Raw genomic sequence first — 8616 nt, forward strand, 5'->3', positions numbered from 1 at the left:
GGTTACAAAGTCGCAAATGAGCTAGTGGTTACACAAGATCGATCATCTAAAGTACAATCACATAGAAGAGAGCTAGAGTCACTACTAGCACCATCCCGATGATAGTGGTCTTCATCCGGTTCCTCCTCCGCTCCCTCCCCTCTCCCGCCAAATAGCGTGCGTATCTATCTTCGGCCTCCGCTCTAGTGGTGTACCCTTTGTAGCTGTTACCGCTAAAACGGTGAACCTGTCTCCGACACTCCTCCCAGTCGTTGTAGACTCCGGGAACCTTGCCCTTGTACACGACATACCACGTCATATCTGCACATATATGAACAAGCCAAAGAAACATTAGTGCACGCTCATAGATGTTTGCAACGAATAAGAGCAAAATCAAAAACGATCCAAGTAGTATGAACTAAAAGGCATGCCTCATACATTGTTGGTCGGAACAAATATCAACATTTAGGGAAGGGGTTAGTGAAACCAAGTAGGATGCACAAGAGATTGATACTTGTGTCATCGCACCAGGTTCACTAGCCCCTCCCCCAAGTGTACAAGTGACCAAACATTCTAATCATCGGCATTTTGAAATACGAAAGCAAATGGAAGAATGACAAGGGCCTCATACTTTGTCGGTCCAAACAAATATTAACATTTAGGGAAGGCGTTAGCGAGGCCAAGTAGGATGCACAAGAGATTGATATTTGTGCCATCGCACCAGGCTTGCTAGCGCCTCCCCCAAGTGTAGTGACCACAAAATTTAATCATCGGCCAATGCAATTAAGAAGTGCCAACTCAAATAAGAAACAAGTAGCTAGTATGAACTAAATGGAATGCCTCATACATTGTTGGTTGAAACAAATATGAACATCCCGGGATGGCGTTAGTGAGGCCAGGTAGGATGCACAAGAGATTGATATTTGTGCCATCACACCAGGCTCACTAGAGACACCCCGGAGTGTACAGTTGACCGAACATTCTAATCATCGGCACTAAAATGGAAGAAAGAGCCAAGTGGTATCAACTAAATAGCATATGCCTCATACATTATTGGTCGGAACAAATATTGACATTCAGAGAAGGGGTTAGTGAAACCAAGTAGGATGCACAAGAGATTGATACTTGTGTCATCGCACCAGGTTCACTAGCCCCTCCCCCGAGTGTACAAGTGACCAAACATTCTAATCATCGGCATTTTGAAATATGAAAGCAAATGGAAGAATGACAAGGGCCTCATACTTTGTCGGTCAAAACAAATATTAACATTCCGTGATGGAGTAAGCGAGACCAGGTAGGATGCACAAGACATGGATATTTGTGCCATCACACCAGGCTCGCTTACGTCACCACGGAGTGTACAAGTGACCAACCATTCTAATCATCGGCCAAATGCAATTAAGAAGTGCCAACTCAAACAAGAGATAAGTAGCTAGTATGAACTAAATGGAATGCCTCATACTTTGTCGGTCAAAACAAATATTAACATTCCGTGATGGCGTCAGCGAGGCCAGGTAGGATGCACAAGACATGGATATTTGTGCCATCACACCAGGCTCGCTTACGTCACCACGGAGTGTACAAGTGACCAACCATTCTAATCATCGGCCAAATGCAATTAAGAAGTGCCAACTCAAACAAGAGATAAGTAGCTACTATGAACTAAATGGAATGCCTCATACATTGTTGGTCAAAACAAATTTTAACATTCAGGGATGGAGTGAGCGAGGCCAGGTAGGATGCACAAGACATGGATATTTGTGCCATCACACCAGGCTCGCTTGCTCCACCCCCGAGTGTACAAGTGACCAACCATTCTAATCATCGGCATATGCAAACAAAATTAACGACCAAATCAAGTGCGGAAAACGACAGAGCCATATATATAAGTTCACAAACATAGCCGAACTAGTAATTAATAGCAAGTAAAGTGCTGGATAAAGTTTATTACAACAGAAGCTCGTCTTTAGTTCACAACTACATAACTAGGCTCGCACATCAAGACTTTCTCGGAGCGTGGATAAAACCGCCGCCTTTCTTCAAGCACATCCATGAGCGGTAGTCGTCACCCTGCATTTGGAGCATTGTGTCTATGTCACTGTTTGACGGCTGATAGCCGGCGTAGAACTCCCCCGCGCTTCTAACGACATCTTGATGGATGATTTCACAAATCTCTACTTGGATGCGGAAGAAGTCTTGCTTGATGCCGTCGTCAGGGACCCGCGACAATTTGTTGGCCCAGTCTCTGAGATGCTCAGGTAGCGTAAGCTGCTGCTGGTCCCGTATGAACTTATCCATGTGATAGAGGGCGTAGTAGGCATCCTTGTTACTAGAAGGCGGCTTCTTGACGCAGGGAAACTTTGTTGGTGCTTGAACACATGCTTCCCGTACCTAACATTTGGCATCTGCATGTTGCCTTTCGCTTTGACGTAGCCATTGAGAGCATCATCAAGTACGGCCTTGACATTCGTGTAGTCCGTGGTTGACTTACCGTCCACATCGAGGTATGTGGCCACGGAATGTTTCGGGGTTATGGAGATGAGTGTGCAGGTTTTGTCTCTGCGTAGAACACATAATGTTTTAGAACATGACGATTGAAATCTAAAAAAATCGCGAGTTAAGACCGGTACGGTGAGGGGGTGACTTACTCGGGAAATACAGGCAGGAGGATGTTACACTTCTTCTGGTTCGCTAGAAAGAAGTCTTTGAGGTATCCACTCGCGACTGCCCGGTCTCCGGCGGTGGCCAAGTGGACGGCACGCATGTAGAAGGGGTCGGCTATCGCGATGTCTGGGATGTTGTGTCTAATGATCCGCATCGCCTTGCTGAGCGAGTATAGGCGAGTGAAGGTGTAGTGCAGCGGATAACTGTTCAGCATGGCGAAGATGTCATCATACCGCAGGAAGATCTTCTCCGCGAAGCCACTATCGACAAAGCCATGGCCCGAGGGCACCTTGGCAACATACACTGGGTATCCATGATCTTTCTCCCTGAGACGCCGCTCCTCCATAAACATAACACCGTCAACCAGAGATCGCATAGGACCGGGTGCAGCATCGTACAATCTTTGAATTAGCATCCGCTCACCCGACACATGCACCCTCGCCTCTATATTCTTGGGCACTGGTGGCCCGTCCTGAGCACGGATAGGTGCCGGCTGGCTGGCAGACTTGTCATCCTTCTTCTTTCTTTTCCGTCCCTTCGGCTTCGTATTTACTGGGACTGCATTCTCCTCTTCGCAAGCCTTCTTCAGTGTGTTAGGACTGATAACACTTCTCACCTCGGCTATCGGCTGAGTCTCGGTGAAGTCGGCAGCTGGAGGCGTCTCCTGAGAATAGAATAGGCACCGCTTGTTGCAATAGGTTTTCCCCTCGGCGGCAGCTTGAGAGGGTTGGCTACTGAGATCGTAGTCCATCACCCCAAAATCGAAGTTGCAGTCCAGGTTGGCGAACGTACTGTCCTCGTCCGGACCATCGTTCGGATCATGTGCCATCTGCATGTCCACATCAGCTGATGGCGGCACCGTTGGGGTGGTCTTGCCATGGCTTGGCGCCGGCACGGCCGGGGTCTTGTACGTGGGGTGGTGTCCCTCGCCCCCAAACGAATCGGCTCTTTGGCCAAACCATGGACCAATTGAAGCAATCTTTGGAGGGTAAGGACCTCATCTTCGTCGGCACCATGGGGTTGAAAGGGAGGTAGCACGTCGTCGTAGCCGCTAAGCACCCGAACCAGTTGAATCCTATACACGTCGGGTCGCATGGGTCTACCGTGTAACTGACGGTTGCTCGGTTGAACGATTTTGGCCTTGGCAACATCGATCGACTCGCCGTTCACAAACTGCAGGAGAGTGCATGGGACGTCGACGGCGGAGCTCTGCGGAAAACATGTAGGGCGTTAGGGATGGCTAGCTAGTCAAAGGCAAGGATATGGAAGTCATTGGCCAAGGGTTCGTTACCGTGATGGCGTCCAGCTCGGCTAAGGTCGAGGTACCGCCGGCGGCGGGCGTGCAATTGATGGAGTGGCCGCTTGTTGGCGCGGTGCCGGGCGGCGTATTATCCGCATCGACGGGTGCATTGAGCTGAAGTAATGGCGCCGCGGGAGACACCAAGGTTGGCGCCGCGGGAGCCACCACGGTTGGCGCCGCGGGAGCCACCAAGGTTGGCGCCGCCGGAGACACCATTGTTGCCACCTGCGGACTCACCGATGGCTCCACGTTGTGGGAGTTGCTGCTGTGGCCCAGGAACCGGGGGTTCCCCCTTTTGTCCTCCCCTATACCACGCGTCCAGACCGGCAACCAAGGTAGGGATGAGGGAGCTAAGCGTCGTGCCCACTTGGTCCTCCACTTGCTGTCGTTGCGTCCTCTGTTGGGTCTCCACGATATGTTGCACTTGTTGCCGCCCTTGCTCCTCGACCAATGTCGGGATCTGCGCAACTTGTGCCTTGAGATGTGCGACCTCCTTCTCATCGATGGTGGCCTTTTTCTCCTTTTTCCCCGACTTATAGTATTCTGACCATTTCATAGAGCATCCTTCGCCGACCACACGACCAGCCGACGTCGGCTTACTCAATGGATCCCTCTTCTTGTGGGCATTCAACGCCCTATTTAAAGGGTTGTCCCAAGGGGCACACTGCGAGGAGCTCGTGGACCCCGCACCGACAGCAACCTCCTTAGCCTACGGGAGGAACATGCATGAACCATTTAGAAATTTGGATTCATCAATAAGAATGCAACCATAAAGGAGCTAATTAAGCGGGTGCATTCCTTACCAGAAGAGCCTCAAACTGCTTCACATCCGGAGTGGTGGTGAGCTCCTTTGTTTCCGGGTCAATACGGTACCGGGCCAGGAGAAAGTTCCTGGTTTGCTTGTTTTTGTATTGCGGGAAGAGGGGCTCGAGGCCGTTCTTCACACGCTCCTCATCCGCGGCGTCCCATTTCGGTTGCGCCACCCTAAAACCGCCAGGACCAAGTTTGTGGGTGCCTAAGTTCAGTTTTCGCATGTCCTTCCCCCACTGACTAGAATCCGACGTTGACTCGCTCTCGCACTTGATCTTGAAATCAGCGTAGTCTTGCTCGGTGATCGAGGGATTTGACTCCTTGATCTTCTCGTAACTCTCACCACTATTAATCATTTTCTTCACTCGGTTCCTCCAACTAGCGAGGGCGGTGCTCATCTTCGTGAGGGCGGCATTGTGCACTTTGTTCCGCATGAGACGCTTTTCTGAGCAGTCCACCGGGAACTCGTATCGTTCGTGCAGCTTCTTGAAGAGGAGGGTGCGCAAATTTGCTCGGTCAGGATGCCTGAGGTTCTCGGTGTTGATCGAGACCATGCTCCGGAGGATGCACCCGAGTTGGGCTGCGTACCCTTTGACTAAATCAGGGGGCGCCGTTGGATGCCCACTGGCGTTCACTTCGGTGAATGCCTGCTTCACGGTGCTGAGCACATTCGGGCGACGCTCCCTCCGTAGCTTCTTCGGTGCGCCGGTGTCATCCTCGCCGGCACCATCCGTGGTGTCATCCTCGCCGGCACCATCAGTGGTGTCATCCTCGGCGGCATCATCCGCTCGGTACTCTGGATCGGTGCCATCATCCTCGTCGTCGTCACAGCGAGGTTGTGACTCCATCACCTCCATTTCATCGGTTAGCATCCAGAACGGCTTGCTGCCGCTGCCGCCGGCCTCTTCGTTGTTGGCCATGTTCGAACTAAGTAGGAAAAAATGCATAAAATTAGCGCAAGATTTCACGGAAAAATTGGGCATGACCTATGCTAATTTATGGATATATGAGTGCCCCATTTTCGCCGAAACGGAAATGAATCAACATTTCGGCGATAATGGGCAACTCTGTCGATCCCTGCACAAGAATATGACACAAAAATACACCATAGGTGCACGACATGGGAATCACATCACAGCAGCAGCAGCTAGCAGCACCAGCAACAGCTAGCAGCAACACCAGCCAGCAGCAGCAACATCAGCCAGCAGCACCAGCCAGCCAGCAGCACACCAGCCAGCAGCACCAGCCAGCCAGCAGCACACCAGCAAGCACCAGTATCAAGCAAGCACCAGCAGCAAGCACCAGCAGCACTAGCAGATAGCACCAGCAAGCAGGAGAGGTGAGGTGTTGCTCACCGTGAGTCGCGGGGAGTCGCCGAGAGGTGAGGTGTTGCTCCGGGTCGAGAGGTGAGGTCTTCTGCAGCGGTGTTAGCAGTCGAGGGCGGCGCGGCGTGCTTCTCCTGCTCCAAGTCTCAGCCTTGCAAATGTTCAAAATAAAAAAAGTCAGTAAGCTTTGAACTCTAAAAATAAAGAGCTACCTAGCACATGCACCTAGCAGCACCTCACCTCTATAAATAAAAGAGCTACCTAGCAGCAGCCTAGGTAGCACCAAAGAAGCAACAAAGACTAGAGGAGGAGGAGGGGCATCGGGGGCTACCTGTCTGCAAGTGCGGCGGCGGTCCTCTGTGGCAGCGTCAGCGGTCGAGGGTGGCACGGCGTGCTTCTCCAGCTGCTGCTCCAAGGTGCGCCTGGCGGTCAGGTGCTGCTACAACTAGTGATGTAAACATCAAAATGAACACTGTGAGCATCAACAGTTAGAACTAAATTAGTGTGTATGAACTAAACCAGAGAATGAACCAGTATACTGCTAATTAGTGTGTGTGAGGCATTGGTTGCATGGTAAAGTCACACAGTATGGACAGTTGGAACAAAAACAGCTTTTCCATGATATTTTCCATGATTTTCCCCCTTCCTTTCTTGCTACACTACCAAGAGTCCAAGAACTAGCTGCATTCCTATGAACTCCAACACATACAGTACAAAAAAATTTCAGCCTTCTAGTTTTGAAAGCCTACAAGACACGTGTATGCTTTCGACAGAGTAAGCCTACAAGACACTTGTATTCTAAAAAAAACTAACTGCTTTAAATTGTAAGCACATAGCAGCAGCAAGCAAGCTATAAGCTACTGCCACCTAAACCTAAATTTCCTAAACCTAGCAGCAGCAACAATCAACCTAGCAACTAACAACCTAGCAGCAGCAGCAATCAACCTAAATTTCCTAAACCTAGCAATCAACCTAGCAACTAACAACCTAGCAGCATCAGCAATCAACCTAGCAACTAGCAAGCACCAGCAGCAACAACACCTAGCAAGCACCAGGAAGCACTAGCAAGCACTAGCAAGCACTACATATTTACCATGAAGTTCTTGGATCAGCCAAATTTTCAAACCACTAAACCTACTGTCAAGAGAGAACATTTCCAAATTTCCATTTCAACAGAGAACATTTCCAAATTTTCAAACCACTATAAAAATATCTACCTCAACAGCTAATAAAGCAGTTAGTTTTATGAATGCCCAGGAGGAACTACTCCGGCATGTAACCAAATTATGATTTTTATGAATGCTGTCAAATCAGAGAATTGGAAAAGGGGGAAACAAACGCTGAAGCATTTGGTCGAACTGATACCAGACAGTGCCTTCATGACTTAATAATTTGTCCCCAACTAAATCACAATTCACCCAAGCAGCTAAGCAATGCATCTCAGATCGGCACATGACAAGCTACGGGTGATCGTGTCACAGTGAACACACAAATCGGAGGAGGAGGAGGGGAAGGGTGGTGATTACCGAAGAGCCTGTGCGCAGGAGGGCGAGCAGGTGGCGAGGAGGGCGAGCAGGTGGCGAGGAGGGCGTGGCGGAGTGCTCCTCGTGATCCTGCTCCGTGGCGTGGCGTCGAGGGCGTGGCGGCGTGCTGCTCCTGCTTCGGGCGCGGCGAGTACTGCGGGGGCGTGGCGGTGAGGGCTCGAGGCAGAGGATCTGCGTGGCGGCATAGCGGATGAGAATCGAGGGGGGAGGCGACCGCCGGCGGGGAGGTGAATCGAGGGGGGACGTACCTGCGCGATGTTCGCTCGCGTGAGAGGGGTGGCGCCTGCTCAGGGGAGGGGTGGCGGCCGCTGGTGGGAGGTGGCGTTGCTCAGGGGGCGCCGATGGGACGGGGCGGAGGCGGCGTCGCGAGGCAGATCGAGGGCCGCCGGCGTCGGAGAGGATTGGGGAATGGTGAATGGGGATGGGCAGAAGAAGAGGGCAGGGATTTCTCTAAGTCCCCAGACACACTTAGCAATAGCGCACCTCTAGGGGTGCGCCACTATGAGGCTTAGCAATAGCGCACCTCTCGGGGTGCGCCACTGCCTCTTTAGGTTTAGGTCAAAAGAAAATCGCGTGGGGATTTGACATATCCCGAAACGTAACGCACTGGCTCTGTCCCTGGTTGGTTTGTGCCAAACCCTACCACCCAGGTTCGAACCCTGGCGGCCCCATTTTTTCCCTTTTCTTTTTAAATTGATTTAACACTATCATAAACATCCAAAATAGCATAATACACCAAAATAGAAGGCATAAATAATTAGAATTATGTAGAATATTTAAAATACTATAGAATCTAGAAAATATCCAAAAATATAAATTATATGTCTATTTTGATCGGTACAATGTGTAGATTAACAATATGACATCCATTATTCATACAAGAAAATGATACATAATTATCTTTTCACAATCTTCTTGCCCTTCTTTCTCGCGGTTGAATAATTTAGCCCCGGAACTCCTAGACTTCTACTCTTGAATGGACGGCCTTTAGGTA

This window comes from Lolium perenne, chromosome 2 (genome assembly GCF_019359855.2).
Source record: "Lolium perenne isolate Kyuss_39 chromosome 2, Kyuss_2.0, whole genome shotgun sequence".
Taxonomy (NCBI): Eukaryota; Viridiplantae; Streptophyta; class Magnoliopsida; order Poales; family Poaceae; genus Lolium; species Lolium perenne.